This window comes from Thalassophryne amazonica, chromosome 1 (genome assembly GCF_902500255.1).
Source record: "Thalassophryne amazonica chromosome 1, fThaAma1.1, whole genome shotgun sequence".
Classification (NCBI taxonomy): Eukaryota; Metazoa; Chordata; class Actinopteri; order Batrachoidiformes; family Batrachoididae; genus Thalassophryne; species Thalassophryne amazonica.
The window spans coordinates 150,922,518-150,938,284 of NC_047103.1; the positions used below are offsets into that span (position 1 = coordinate 150,922,518).

Below are 15,767 nucleotides of genomic sequence, written 5' to 3' on the forward strand. Positions count from 1 at the left end.
TGCTGGTGGGTTTGAAACCAACAAGATCCTCACATTTCTTCACATCTCTACTGTCCAGCAGGTTCAAGGCAATGTAACTGAGTCCGTTTGGGTAGCCAGCCGACATCTGCCGGTTCACGGGGCTGCCGTATTCCTCATCGGAGCCCTCGCTACTGCGGGCAGAGATGTTCTCCACCGAGCTGTGCCTCTTTAACGCATCGGTGCGGGCAAGCGAGGGGAAAACAGGTGTCACGGTGGCTGTAGAGGAGAAGGTCTCAGAGCCTGTGGCGCCGGCGACCCTGAGGATTAGCTCTGACCACCTTGGCAGTGCAGTCGGGATCCACTGTGGAAGAGGCGCCCCCAAGTAAGAAGGCCCCAATGCCATCTGGGACGCCACGATCCTCCAGAGAATGCCTCCTCTCCCGGTTGTTTTTGCCACTGGAAAGCAATGGTTTAATTATGAGATAGCCCCCATAATATACTTTCCAAGTTCATGCTGGACTGTCAAGGAAAAAAATAGCTTTGTCATTGGGAACAGTTAAGCTGATCAGATAACAAGCCTTTTCCTTAGCAGATTAGCTTTTCAGCTAACTCTGAAAGCCATTTGCAGACCATTTAGCTTGCATTAAATTGAGTTCTAACTTTGTCAGCTAACATTTTTCTGAATAAACTGTAATGTTATTTTTGTACATCTTCCTTATCATCTTGGCATGCTAAACAATTTAGGGAACATCCATGTTTATGCTTGAACAAATTAAAATTTCACCACTTTAGGTTTCTTTTTCATGATTTTAAGAGAAAAAAGGCCAAGCCAAAGCTAAATTCATATTATAAAAGTTAGAAGCAGCTTTAGCAAAATGTTTTAGCAGCTCATCAGTTTAATGTTATCACAGTTAGCAGATTAGCAGTTATTGAAGCTAGCTCTGAAGTTATGCTCACCAAAGTACAAACTCTATAAAGACTTATTCTTATTTACCTACGTCTCTTTACCCCACATTGTGTGCAGTTAATGGGCAATTTTTTTTTTGGTGTCTCACTCAGCCATGCTCTGGGATCAAACCCTGGGAACCCACATTATGACTTTAAGAGGCTCTTAAATCAGTGATAAAAACTTGCTTTCGATACTGGGGTACATACCTTGCTGTGGTCTGAGGAACAAGCTGTGGAGGTGAGCTGGTCATCCCAACGCCAACTGAGTATAGTCACTTTTGGCCTCATCACTGAGGGTCTGCGATGTCTTTTCACCATCATGACTGCAGATGCCATCCTCCTCTGAGCAGGGGCACATGGGTAATTCTGGGAGCACATCCAAACACTCAGCGTGAGTGTCAGCCTCCCTTGGTGAGCGTGAGCCTGGCTCAAGGTTCATGTAGTCTGTCCTCTGGCCATGTCCACTGGAGCACAGAGATGAAGATCGTCTCTCTGAGGACTCGGAGAGTGAAGAGAATCTGGTGCTGCCAAGTCAATGTTAATGTACTACCCTGGGCTCCGAGGCTCTCCGGGCAGAGGTATTCATTCATTTTGGGAAGGGTCCTCAAGGTGTCCAATGATAGCCTGTTAGGTCTTCCTAGTTTCCCTTTATGGGACAGGCTGTCTACCCGGTCGGATCTCACTGGGGAGGGTCCTGTAGGGCTTAACGGTGATGGCCTGAACTGTGCTGGGTTGCATCACGAATAGTAGTCCGACTCCGTTGTCTTCTGCCTTGGTTTTGGGGGCTCATCAACACGTACTGGTTGTCATCTTCATTCTGGATGACTGAAGTTTAGCAGGGGGCGTGAGGGAGCTTGCCTGGTATGTTGGCCTCACGGCTGAAGGCTCACCTGCCATCAAGCTCAAGTAGTAGTCAGGAGGAGTTTGACGCGAAGGTGGGTTTCCAGATGACATATTCATGTAATCACCATGTCTGTCTGGACTCTCCATGGAGGCTTTGGAGCCCACACCCACATTCTCATGTAGCCATTGTCCTCCAAAGAGCTGCTGCACGGGGAATTAGATTTGTAGCCCCATTGGCAGATACCTGAGGATGAACCCTGGGGATTCACAATCTGCTTCGGTGATGAGACACACATGGGGCTCATGGGTACATAATTGTCCGCCTTACCAGAGTGTGGCGCGACGCCCGGAGTCATAGGCATGTAGCCATCTTCCCCTAGGTTGCTGCTGGAGCTCCTTGAGGAACCGATTTCAATGTCTCCATAATTCCTCTGGGTAACAAACCTTAGGAGAGGCAGAGTGAGAGTTCTGTCCATGGGTCATTTTCATGAGTGTGTGCTCATCCAGGGAGGCTGAAGACAGTGGTGCCACCACTCTCTGCTGCCGTGGTGTCGTAAGGGAGTGGGTCCTCTTCCTGTATGCCAGACTTTCACTGCCAGCACCGAATCTGTTGCCATCCATCATTACGTAGCCACAAGGATCGTTAATGTCACGGGTTGGGGGTTGTACTGGACAGAGAGTCAGGGGTGTCACTTCGGATCAAAGGGAGAAAACTTGGTATCACCAGGACTTGAGCTGTAGTCATCGCACAGCATGAACCCGGTGTCACTGAGGGAGCCAGAAACGGAGGCACTGCAGCTGAATGGCCGTCTGACTTTATCAGGGGTGGTGATGTGAGCACCACCTCTGGGAGACATGCTGAGGGGGCTGGAGGCAGCTGGAGGAGAGTTGGACACTGGCACAGAATGGCTGTGATTCAGGTTGGTGGAGATCTCCAAGATCCTGCAGGTGCGCCCGCTGCTGAGGGTGTGTGACCTGATGAGGTGATTCCCAGAATTTGGACTGGTGGGACTCCCGTTCACGGATATGGATATCGATGCAAGTTGACTCATGCTCCATCTCCCTCGCTGGCCGTCCTTATACGACAGGATGTAAACTTCCTCCAGGAGATGTGGCCGCTGTACTATCTGTTCTGGATCTCCTCACCAAACCCGTCTGACTCGGGGGGAGATTGCTGATGTTGCGTCGCGTGGGCACAGATATTGGGTTAGTGCTGGCCGACTGACTTTTGCTCCGTGGCCTGAACTCAGACAGCTCCTTCATGGCCTCCAAGATCGTCTCATGGATGTTCTGTGCCACTACAGCATCTTCTGCCTGCATCCAGAACTCCCCAGACCCAGTGACAGCTGAGCGGCCCACCTCGATGAAGAAGAAACTATCAGAGTGGCCACATCTCCGATGTTCATGAGCTGCAAACTGACAGCAGGTGTTTCCGAATTCAGCTTGACAAAACTGATGGTCCGACTGGACAAACATAACCTGTAGACCCCTATGAGGTCTTGGTCTGACCTAGGCCTTTTTCAAGTTGACCTGCCAGACCTCCTTTATAAGCAGCATTTGCAGGAGTAATGAGTCCATAGCTGGTCTCCTCAAAGCCCACTAAGAGGGACGTGGACGTGGGGGTGTTGTACACTTTGCTTTCAGCGATCAGCTCCGTTAGAACCCTGTACCAGTTCTCCTGCTCCTGCTCGTTGTCTGCAGCTACAGCAAAGTACTCGTCCTTGGTGTAGAGGCGATCAGGTACTTGTGTTTGGCGTCGGCGCGTTTGTTTACGCACAGACACGAGTCCAAAGTTATCACCCGCTTGGGGGCCGACTTGTTTTTCCCTTCTCGCTTTCATAATACTCCAGCCGCGCGGGACATCGATCTGTGGGCTCCGGAGCACAAAAAACCGCTTCTGCCCGTGCTTCTGCTTCTTCAGGTGCCCGCACTTCTTCACGCCGTTTGTCCCGTTAGATAACAGGCGTCCCCCCGTTGCCGGAGGACTCGCCATTTCTCTTCTTTTCTTTTGCAAGTTCCACGCACAACTAACCCCTTTCTTCTTCTTCTCTGGATGAACTCCGACCAAAACGCCTTTTAATTTAATTCATAGCGGCTGTGTCGGCCGTGTATTCCGACCAGACCAGCAGCTGCTGTGACCGTGCAGAAAAACATGTGACGCTGCTGCTCTAAAAACAGAATAAAAACACAGCCACGGGGGGGCGGGGCGTGCTGCAGGGGCAGTGCCTGTCAATCACACGACTCTGCCACGTCTCATTGGCTGAACCAACCATTCAAAGCCCCGCCCTTTCTCACCCCCCTCCTCTTTTTTCATGACGGAAATCCATTGAAAACACGAATACTTGTTTATTTTCTGATACCGTTAAAGCGCCGTAAAATATATCTGTAATCATTATTTTACATATCAGCAAAATGAGACCCGCGATAACTCTATCCATATTTCCTTTTAAAAACTGGATTACACTGTATTTAAACAGTGCGGCGGCGGAGTTGAAACCATTCATTTAAATAGGAGTAACTGTAAACAGCCCCGACGCTCCGTTTGTTATATAACAAGTGTTGTGGCCTATTTTTAACCTGTGGGCATTCCTCTCCAGCTCTGCGTCGTCGTTTCCACTTGTAGGAGCTCACCATTTTGTCTCCAATCGTAAGCGTGTGTCCACATTTGGTAATTATTAATGATGTCGGTCGTGTGTTGAATTGCAGTTTTTTTGAGTGCGGAAAGGGGAAAAAGTTGACGAATCGTGGCGTTATTTGTGTGTGACGTTACATTCTTTCGTGCTTATGCTGCACTTTTCTGTGCGTTTACAAAAAATGGTCACGTTTAATGAAAAAGCAACACGAGTCTGTGCGTGTGCTGCAGAAATGGCGCCATCATCTGGCTGCCTGCGGTCACTGCAGCCTTCAACTCTTTTTCCGACATAAATTCCAGGGGCGTAGCCATGGAGGGACATGAGTAGAAACTAACGAGGGGTGAATCCTACGGAAGCGCATTGCATTCACTGGATAAAAAAAAAAAAATTGACCGCTGATGTTGTAATTATGAGAAAAGATCTCAGAATTATGCGAAAAGATCTTGTAATTACGACATCAGGATCTCATAATTATGAGATCAAGCTGTTTTTTAATTTATTATTTTGTGTGTGTGTGTGCGCGCGTGTACAATGTGCTTCCGTACTTCCAGTCCCTCAGTAAAGACAAGCGTGAGAATTCCCGAGTCATAATCTGAAGTTATTGTACTTGGCCCCACAAAGCTTAGAAACATGGTGTCTAAGCAGATCCTTACTCTGGATGGCATTACCCTGACCTCTAGTAATACTGTGAGAAATCTTGGAGTCATTTTTGATCAGGATATGTCATTCAATGCGCATATTAAACAAATGTAGGACTGCTTTTTTGCATTTACGCATTATCTCTAAAATTAGAAAGGTCTTGTCTCAGAGTGATGCTGAAAAACTAATTCATGCATTTATTCCTCTAGGCTGGACTATTGTAATTCATTATTATCAGGTTGTCCTAAAAGTTCCCTGAAAAGCCTTCAGTTAATTCAAAATGCTGCAGCTAGAGTACTAACGGGGACTAGAAGGAGAGAGCATATCTCACCCATATTGGCCTCTCTTCATTGGCTTCCTGTTAATTCTAGAATAGAATTTAAAATTCTTCTTCTTACTTATAAGGTTTTGAATAATCAGGTCCCATCTTATCTTAGGGACCTCATAGTACCATATCACCCCTAGAGCGCTTCGCTCTCAGACTGCAGGCTTACTTGTAGTTCCTAGGGTTTGTAAGAGTAGAATGGGAGGCAGAGCCTTCAGCTTTCAGGCTCCTCTCCTGTGGAACCAGCTCCCAATTCAGATCAGGGAAACAGACACCCTCTCTACTTTTAAGATTAGGCTTAAAACTTTCCTTTTTGCTAAAGCTTATAGTTAGGGCTGGATCAGGCGACCCTGAACCATCCCTTAGTTATGCTGCTATAGACTTAGACTGCTGGGGGGTTCCCATGATGCACTGAGTGTTTCTTTCTCTTTTTGCTCTGTATGCACCACTCTGCATTTAATCATTAGTGATTGATCTCTGCTCTCCTCCACAGCATGTCTTTTTCCTGGTTCTCTCCCTCAGCCCCAACCAGTCCCAGCAGAAGACTGCCCCTCCCTGAGCCTGGTTCTGCTGGAGGTTTCTTCCTGTTAGGGAGTTTTTCCTTCCCACTGTCGCCACGTGCTTGCTCACAGGGGGTCGTTTTGACCGTTGGGGTTTTTTACGTAATTATTGTATGGCCTTGCCTTACAATATAAAGCGCCTTGGGGCAACTGTTTGTTGTGATTTGGCGCTATATAAATAAAATTGATTGATTGATAATCGAAAATCGGCCAATTTGTAACCTCTGACACTGCATTGTGATCCACACCACAACGCACACAAAGTGTGGATTTCCCACTAAACTATTCCTTGATGAATGAAACTCCTCCAGCGAGGCGGGGCACAGGGCCCACAGACTGGCATGTGCCCAGGTGGGAGTGAGCCCGCTGTGTCCCTCAGTGGTCGGTGGGGCTGTGTGAGTGAAAGCTGGAAGTTGCCCCGTGCTTCTCCCTGGACATTCATCCGGGAGCACTTCAGGGGAAAAATCCAGACTTTGTGTTTGATTGTAGTGTGCTATCATTGGCTGAGCTCAGCCCGCGTCTTTACTGAGGGACTGGAAGTAGGGAAGAATATGCATAAAACAATTTAGACACCTGATCTTTTCTCATAATTATGTGATCCTGATGTCGTAATTACGAGATCCTGATCTTGTATTTACGACATCAGGATCTCGTAATTACGAGATCAGTGGTCAAATTTTTTTTATATCCAGTGAATGCAATACGCTTCCGTAGAATCCAGATGCGACAGCTTTGGCTTTCTTCAGCAGGGGGAGAACTCACGTTTTCATTGCTTCGTCTGTTGTTTGGACTCCATTTCAATGTGATGAACCCAGCTCTCGTCCATTCGCCCTTTTAAGGTTTCAAGTCACACAAAATCTTGCAAAAATTTCAGATTTCGCCGCTCTGAAAGATGTCAGTAACATTGAGAAATGCATTGAGATGCTCTGATAAGGCTGCAATTTAACGTTTCAATGGACAACAGCATGAACGTCGTAAGGTAAAACTCTTCGTATATTTTGCCTAAAACTCTCATGAATGTAATATCTGGGTTTTTAGACGTTGTTGTTGTGTTTGTTTTATGTAAACATGCGAGAAGCTCAGGTTGTTCCTCTGTTATTTTCAGTGGGAATTGCTGTGAGCTGCGATCGCTTTCTGTTCATGTCATTCTGTTGGAAAATGAAGTTTGCTCTTTAACAACCTGCTTATTGTCCTGTTTGTCCTGTCTGTTCTGGAGTAATATATATAAAATGCCCAAAATTCAGTTTGCATTTGTGAAGTTCCATGCAGGTTAAATGTAGCAGACATATATGTTTTAGCAAGTTTTCAGGATCTCATGCATACAGTCTTTAAATACAAATTTACATTTTGGTAGTACAATGTTCATTTGCAATTGGTGTCATGTGGTTTCTCTTTGTTGTTTAGACTGCAGCGACTCTCTGGCACGCAAAGGACTATGGGATATCTCAACAGGGCGAATGGTTACAAACTGTCGTGTGAAGTTATCCTGATCCGCCGTGAGAAGCCTTGGGACCCATCATGCTGAAAGTTTTGTCATTTACCCTTCTTCCGTCAGAACTGCATGAACTCTCTCCTGGAAAATGCCTATAGTAGTGGCTATATGATGCTCACTTACTCTTCTGTCAGCGCAAACCAGATCACGGATCTTTTGGATCATATTGGTTGAGATGCCAGCTCTGCATTTTCGTGATCTTGCTCCATTTCAATGCTTGTTCTGCCCCTCCTGAATTTGCCTGACCAGCGTTTAACTGTTGCATAAGACAGGGCATCCTCCCCTAACGTCATTTCCATGTCCTCATGAAGATATTCCCTTTCTTGTGTCATACTGAATCATAGCACGCTCACCAACTTTGTCCATTTTGCCAGTCTGACATCACCCCTACTCACTTCACTGAAATATTGTGTCTGCAACATTGTATCCAGTTAGTCAAAATGTCACACATTCTCAAGAGAAATGTTGGTTTCTCACAATGGAAAAGATGGAGAACCACATCCTACTTTTTCTAGGTGAGGCTCAAAACTTCTCAGTCACCCCTTGTATGTCATATAAATCAGACAACCTTTTTTCTTAGTTCCTGAAAAAAAAAAATGATGGTTGCATTTGAGATACTGTACCAGTTATGTAACCTCCGGGGCTTAACAATGATTCTAATGCAGAAGTGCCAAAACCCGCAGTAGCTTGGCCACTTGTGACTGGCTTCAAAAAGAAAGTCAGTCCCTACATTCTTTGTGAATCCCCATGAAGAACAATCCAGCTGGTCACATAGTCTTTTCTAATCACGCGCCTTTTTTGTATTTGCTCATTGAGATAAGGCAGTCTGATTCTGTGAACTTCTTAAGTCCAGGTTAAAAACTCATCACATTGGACCTTGCTGTAGTGAAACACCTTGGGGTAACATGGGCTGTAATTTGGCACTACAGTATATAAATAAAAGTGAACTGACTTGATGAAAGGGCGGTATAGTGACTCAGCGGTTAGCACTGCTGCCTCACAGTGAAAAGGTCCTTAGTTCACATCCCATTTGGTCCTTTGTGTATGGAGTTTGCATGTTCTGCCCATGTTTGTATGGGTTCCTCTGGGTGCTCCTGCTTCCTCCTACTTCCAAAGACATGCAGATTAGAACTGGAAACTTTAAATTGAGAGTGAAAATGCTTGTCTTTCTATATGTGTTGGTCCTGTGATGGACTGGCAGCCTGTTCGGGATGTACCCTGCGTTTTGCCTAGTGATTGTTGGGATAGGCTTCAGCCCCGTGACCCCTAATTGAGGTAAGTTAGTGTAGAAAATGATTGAATTAACTGAATTGATAGAGGCCCATGTTAAAATGCCCAACTTTACAGCAGAAATAAACATTATGTTTACAGGCTCCAGCCTGGTACAAAAAAGGTCTCTATAACTAGTTGCTTTTGCAACTAGTTATAGAGTAACTGTAGTTAAAAAACAAAGTGCTGTACTTAGTGACATATAACAATTAAAAGCAATGAAATAAATAAAAACAGTATATATAACTAGTTAGGGGAGGTGATGGTCTAGTGGTTAAGCATTGGGCTTGAGACCAGAGGATCCTTGGTTCAAATCCCAGCCTGACCGGAAAATAGCTAAGGGCCCTTGGGCAAGGTCCTTAATCCCCTAGTTGCTCCCTGTGTGTAGTGAGCGTCTTGTATGGCAGCACCCTAACATGGGTGTGAATGTGAGGCATTATTGTAAAGCGCTTTGACTGTCTGATGCAGATGGAAAAGCATATATAAATGCAGTCCATTTACCATTTTAGTTTCCCCTTTCAGGACAACTGCACAGGAGGTTAATATTGACAAATCTCATCACTTTAAGCCGTTTTTAGCCAATAAAGTTACAAATAATTAGGTGATGGTTGCTTTGAGCGACAATTAGTCTCTGAGGTTAAGGTGGCCACCCACTAGTAGACATAGCTATTTGCTGTGAACTGTGTTTGTCCTTTCTGTCCATTTGATTCCAAATATCTGAGATAATATGGTTACTGTGCAGTTAATTGTTCTGACAGAAGCCTGTGCTCTAGTATTTCTATTCAGCAAAATTTTAGTGTTATTTAATTTGTATGTTAGTGCCATGAGCATGAATTAGCAGGTATAAATAGCTTGGTGATAATAACTAAACTGATGGAGCCATGGTTATTGAGGCAATTATGCCACTCATAATTGTATTGCTTGCACCCAAAGCCATCTGTCATGAAAACAACTGCCCAGTCTGTAAAATATGCCTTAATCAAACACCTAAACCAAGGTTATATTGTTGGGAAAGTGTAAGTACACGGACCCACAACGGGGGGCGCAAATGAACGGACAATGGAATAGGTCAAATAACACACTTTACTGTTGTGAAAATGCACAACAAGAACAACAGATTACAATAATGGACAAAGTCAAATTCACACAGGTGTCGTGTGGGCAGGCTCGAAGATAGGAAATGCCTCTCCAAAGTAGAACCGGAACCACACGGTTTCCTCCGCCACCAGACCCCAGGAATACTGGAGCCGCCAAGTCCCGAACTCCCAGGTGGCCACTGCCTCCGCGTGTCGGACTTGGTACTGCTGGCGAGGAACAAAGGACAATTAAAGGAGGGCGCGTTCGCACCCAGGAATCTGAACGGCAGGTAAGTTACCTCCACCTCTCGTTGGAAAATACTCTCAGAGCAATGCACAAAAGTCACAAAGAGCTGAGCACGTTACCTTCTCGGTAGAAACGATATCTCGGCAAAGAGGTGGAGACGTCGTCCTGCTGATATACTCCTGCCGATCAGATGATTGGTAACAGCTGTTGCAGGTAATGCGTGACAGCTGTCACCTGGCTGCTCCTGTGAGGCGGCTGCGCCCTCTGGTGCCTGGAGCCCGCACTCCAGACAGGGCGCCCTCTGGTGGTGGGCCAGCAGTACCTCCTCTTCTGGCAGCCCACACAACAGGACCCCCCCCCTCAACGGGCGCCTCCTGGCGCCCGACCAGGCTTGTCCGGTGGCGGCGGTAGAAATCGGCCAGGAGGGCCGGGTCCAGGATGAAGCTCCTCTTCACCCAGGAGCGTTCTTCAGGTCCGTACCCCTCCCAGTCCACCAAATACTGGAAGCCCCGGCCCATCCTACGGATATCTAAGAGCCGGCGCACAGTCCAAGCCGGCTCGCCATCGATGATCCGGGCAGGAGGTGGTGCCGGACCGGGAGTACAGAGGGGTGAGGTGTGATGGGGCTTGATCCGGGACACGTGGAAAACGGATGGATCCGCAGTGAGGCCGGAAGCTGAAGCTGGACTGATGACCTTGATGATTTTGAACGGACCGATATACCGGTCCTGCAGCTTAGGGGAGTCCACTTGAAGAGGTATGTCCTTGGTAGACAACCACACTTGCCCTGGCCGGTACGTAGGGGCCGGGGTCCGCCGACGGTCTGCATGGGCCTTTGTCCTCATCCGGGCCCTCAGCAAGGCAGAACGGGCGGCACGCCACACCCGACGGCACTTCCGTAGTGGGCCTGGACCGAGGGCACACCGACCTCTCCCTCAACCACCGGAAACAAAGGAGGTTGGTACACCAGACATACCTCGAAAGGGGAGAGGCCGGTGGCTGAAGACACCTGGCTGTTATGGGCATACTCGATCCAGGCCAGATGGGTACTCCAGGCCGCCGGGTGCGCGCGGCTGTCACACAACGCAGGGCCTGCGCCATCTCCTGATTGGCCCGTTCTGCTTGCCCGTTGGTCTGGGGATGATACCCGGATGAGAGACTCACCGTGGCCCCCAGTTCCCGGCAGAAGCTCTCCAGACGTGCGAGGAGAACCGGGGACCGCGATCGGAGACGATGTCTGTTGGGATCCCATGCAGCCGGACGACGTGGTGAACCAGGAGGTCCGCTGTCTCCTGGGCCGTCGGGAGCTTCGGGAGGGCCACGAAGTGGGCCGCCTTGGGAGAATCGGTCCACTATCGTGAGGATGGTGGTGTTGCCCTGGGACGGCGGGAGGCCCGTGACAAAATCCAGGCCGATGTGGGACCGGGGCGAGGGGGCACGGGCAGCGGCTGGAGCAGTCCCGAAGCCCTGCGATGGTCAGCCTTGCCCCTGGCGCAGGTGGTGCAGGCCTGGATATAGTCCCGGACGTCGGCCTCTAGGGATGCCCACCAGAAGCGCTGCCGGACAACTGCCACGGTTCTTCGCACCCCTGGATGACAGGAGAGCTTAGAGCTGTGACAGAAGTCCAAGACTGCAGCCCTAGCTTCTGGTGGACGTAGAGTCTGTTCTTCGGCCCAGTTCCAGGGTCCGGGCTTCGTGCCAGGGCCTCCCGGACGGTTCTCTCTACGTCCCAGGTGAGGGTGGCCACGATAGTGGACTCCGGGATGATGGGTTCGGTGGATCCGACAACTCCGTTTTGACTTCATCTTCATGTACCCGAGACAAGGCATCCGATCTCTGGTTCTTGGTCCCGGGACGGTAGGTGATCCGGAAGTCAAAACGGCCGAAGAACAGTGACCAGCGGGCTTGCCTGGGGTTCAGCCGCTTGGCGGTCCTGATATACTCCAGGTTCCGGTGGTCAGTGAAAACCGTAAATGGCACGGACGTTCCCTCCAACAGGTGTCTCCACTCTTCAAGGGCCTCTTTCACCGCAAGGAGTTCTCGATTGCCGACGTCATAGTTCCGTTCGGGGGGTCAACCTGCGGGAAAAAATAGGCACACGGGTGAAGGACCTTATCGGTCTTCCCGCTCTGGGAAAGCACAGCTCCTATCCCTGAGTCTGAGGCGTCCACTTCAACCACTAACTGGCGACTAGGATCGGGCTGCACCAGAACGGGTGCAGACGAGAAGCGCCGTTTCAACTCCTTGAACGCGGCATCGCAACGATCCGACCAGGTGAAGGGGACTTTTGGTGAGGTCAGGGCTGTCAGGGGGCTAATTACCTGACTGTAGCCCTTAATGAACCTCCTGTAGAAATTTGCAAAGCCGAGGAACTGTTGCAGCTTCCTACGGCTAGTGGGTTGGGGCCAGTCTCTCACCGCCGCAACCTTGGCCGGATCAGGAGCGACGGAGTTGGGGGAGATGATAAACCCCAGGAAGGACAAAGATGTGCGGTGGAACTCACACTTCTCGCCCTTCACAAACAGCCGGTTCTCCAACAACCGCTGCAGGACCTGACGTACATGCCGGACATGAGTCTCAGGATCCGGAGAAAAGATGAGTATATCGTCTAGATATACGAAGACGAATCGGTGCAGGAAATCCCGCAAGACATCATTAACCAATGCTTGGAACGTCGCGGGGGCGTTTGTGAGGCCGAACGGCATGACCAGGTACTCAAAGTGACCTAACGGGGTGTTAAATGCCGTCTTCCACTCGTCTCCCTTCCGGATCCGAACCAGGTGGTACGCATTTCTAAGATCTAGCTTCGTGAATATTTGGGCTCCATGCAGGGGCGTGAACACTGAAAACAAGGGCAATGGGTATCGGTTACGAACCATGATTTCGTTCAGTCCCCGGTAATCAATGCATGGACGTAGTCCGCCATCCTTTTTTCCCACAAAAAAGAAACCTGCACCCATCGGGGAAGTGGAATTCCGGATCAACCCGGCAGCTAAAGAGTCCCGGATGTAGGTCTCCATTGATTCGCGCTCAGGTCGTGAGAGGTTGTACAGCTGCTGGACGGGAACTCAACGCCTGGAACCAAATCAATGGCACAATCATACGGACGGTGGGGGGGAAGGGTGAGCGCCAGATGCTTACTGAACACATCCACAAGGTCATGGTACTCCACCGGCACCGTCCCTAGATTGGGGGGACTCTGACCTCCTCCTTAGCCTGGGAACCGGGAGGAACCGAGGAACCTAAACATACCCGATGGCAGGTCTCGCTCCACTGAACCACTACCCTGGACGGCCAATCGATCCGGGGATTGTGTTTTAACATCCAGGGGAACCCTAAAATCACACGGGAGGTAGTAGGAGTCACAAAAAACTCGATCTCCTCCCGGTGATTTCCTGACACCACCAGAGTTACAGGTGGGGTCTTATGTGTGATTGGAGGGAGTAGGGAGCCATCTAGTGCCCGCACCTGCACAGGCGAGGTAAGCGCCACCAGAGGGAGCCCTATCTCCCGGGCCCATCTGCTGTCCAACAGATTCCCTTCAGAGCCCGTGTCCCCAGTGCTGGGGCCTTCAGGGTTAAATCCTCATAAAGGATTGTAACTGGGAGTCATGTGGCAATGTGGGTGTGTCCCACGTGAATGTCTCGGCCCCCCCTAGCCCAGTCTCTAGGGGCGGGCGTTGGTAACAGGTTTGCTTTTGCAAAGGTCAAGGTCAAGGTCACTAGGGAAAAAAGTCCAAATACTGATTTTTCATTCAGATGTCCATGAAAGCGGGCTCAGGAAATGCCCAGGCAAGATCAAATAACCAAAGGGCAAACATTGTGAACCTTGATCCCAGTGACTGCTCATTTGATCCCACTGGGTCCAACTGTCAAATTGTTTTAACCCCTCCTGTCTTCATGCCTGTGGGTACTATTACCCATTTTATAAAAAAACAATGATCTCAGCCAACACTACAAAAATGATTTTTTTTAGAGGGGCTAAATCACAAAAATTCAGCAGTTAATATGAGGGAAAAGTGCATCAGCGTGGCCCTACCATGCACGTGTGATGCTGCACGTGTTGCACAAAGGGAAATACCTGGCACAGTGGAGGGAAAGCACAAAAACAAGAAAAGAAATGATGAAAGCACAGTATATGTGCTTTGAAAAACTTCCCTCTTCTTTTCCAAGGCAACAAGTACCTTGTTGTGATAGCTGTGTCTAATTAACATGCTCACATCAATTTACAGTTGCAGTGCAACTTGTACTTGAAATACATGCAGAATTTTAGCATGCACTGGCATTTGCTGTGCATCCCTGCATGCTGATCTCCCCCTTACTGCTGGAACCAATGAGGCGCCGTGTCTGTGAGGACCTCACCGACACTACTTGTAACTAGGGATGTCCCGATCAGGTTTTTTTTGGCCCCGATCCGATTCCGAGTCATCTGATTTTGAGTATCTCCGATCCGATACTTTAAAAAACTGAATGAACAATGAACAAATGCTAAATATATAATAATTTCATTTTAATCACCTTATTTATTATTCATCACTTAAACAGTACACTTCCCCTTGAGGTAGCTTGAACAATCAAGTAATAATCTACCAGACTTAAAAAATGTACAAATTTCCATGTTATTTTATTTGTCTGAAAAATAAATATCCAAGGTTCCATATGTTAAACAAGAAATTGTCTAATCTGAAATAACAGGTGGTTTTAATTTATAGATGAAAGGTTTCTAAAGAACCATTTATTGATTTAGCTATTTTAATTACAAGTGTTCTAAACGTTTTTAAACAGTAATCAGAAATTTTGAGGTAACAAACAACAACAACAAAAAAACATTTCCAAGTATTTTCTTCAGACACGTGGTTTTCTGCACTGATCTGTGGTTCAAATCCCCGCCTGACTGGAAAATCACTAAGGGCCATTGGGCAAGGTCTTTAATCCCCTATTGCTCCCAGTGTGTAGTGAGCGACTTGTATGGCAGCACTGACATCGGGGTGAATGTGAGGCATAATTGTAAAGCGCTTTGAGCATCTGACACAGATGGAAAAGCACTTTATAAATGCAGGTCCATTTACCATTTGTACAAATCAGTGGTTTCTGCCACTAGTCTTTCGTGTTTTGGCCCGACGCGTCGTTCCTATGGACAGCGCAAAGCTACGTCACAGCTCAGAGTGTTGAAAGTTCAAAAGTCAACTTGAAAAGTAAAAGGAAAAAAAAAAAACAACTTACATTTGCGTCCTGACAGCCCTCATTGTACCCTCTGATGCTTTATCAGTGTTCAACAAGTTCAGAGCAAAGCAGTGAACATGAGTGAAGACGGAAGCTCTTTAAGACACACTCCTAAATGTGATGAGTGCGCACATCACACGTGCGCAACACTATCTCTCGCTCCGTTTTGCAGACAAACGATCACAGGGACAATTGTTTTTGTTCTTTTTGGTTAATACGATGACAGATCGTCACCCTGAGGACTTGGTCAGCACCGGGTTCTGGTGCGCACGGAAGGATGACTGAGCAAGAGTTTCGGTGGGAAAGTGTCCATCATCCTCTTGTCATTCCAACGAGGTGTCAGACTGAGCACAGTAAACACACAAACAGCAGTTCTGCGAAAGAAACTTTGCGTGCGTAACCCGCCCCACCTCTGTCCGGTGAACTTAAATTTTTTCTTTTGTTCAATTAAAAAAAAAAAAAAGATTGGGTTGAACTTTGACTGTGTCAGCCTACCCACAAGTGGCAATGCGCGATCCCGTCAGAAGCATCGCTTTAGCTTGGCTTTTGACA

The 15,767-nt window shown here is 48.0% G+C and overlaps 1 protein-coding gene and 1 pseudogene across 2 annotated transcripts in view; both read right to left on the reverse strand.

Moving 5' to 3' along the window:
• Positions 1–15,767, reverse strand: part of irs2a (insulin receptor substrate 2a) — a 48,769-nt gene that overhangs the window by 20,633 nt on the left and 12,369 nt on the right. The gene's annotated exons all lie outside the window — the stretch shown is intronic.
• Positions 1,684–3,940, reverse strand: LOC117515531 (annotated as a pseudogene).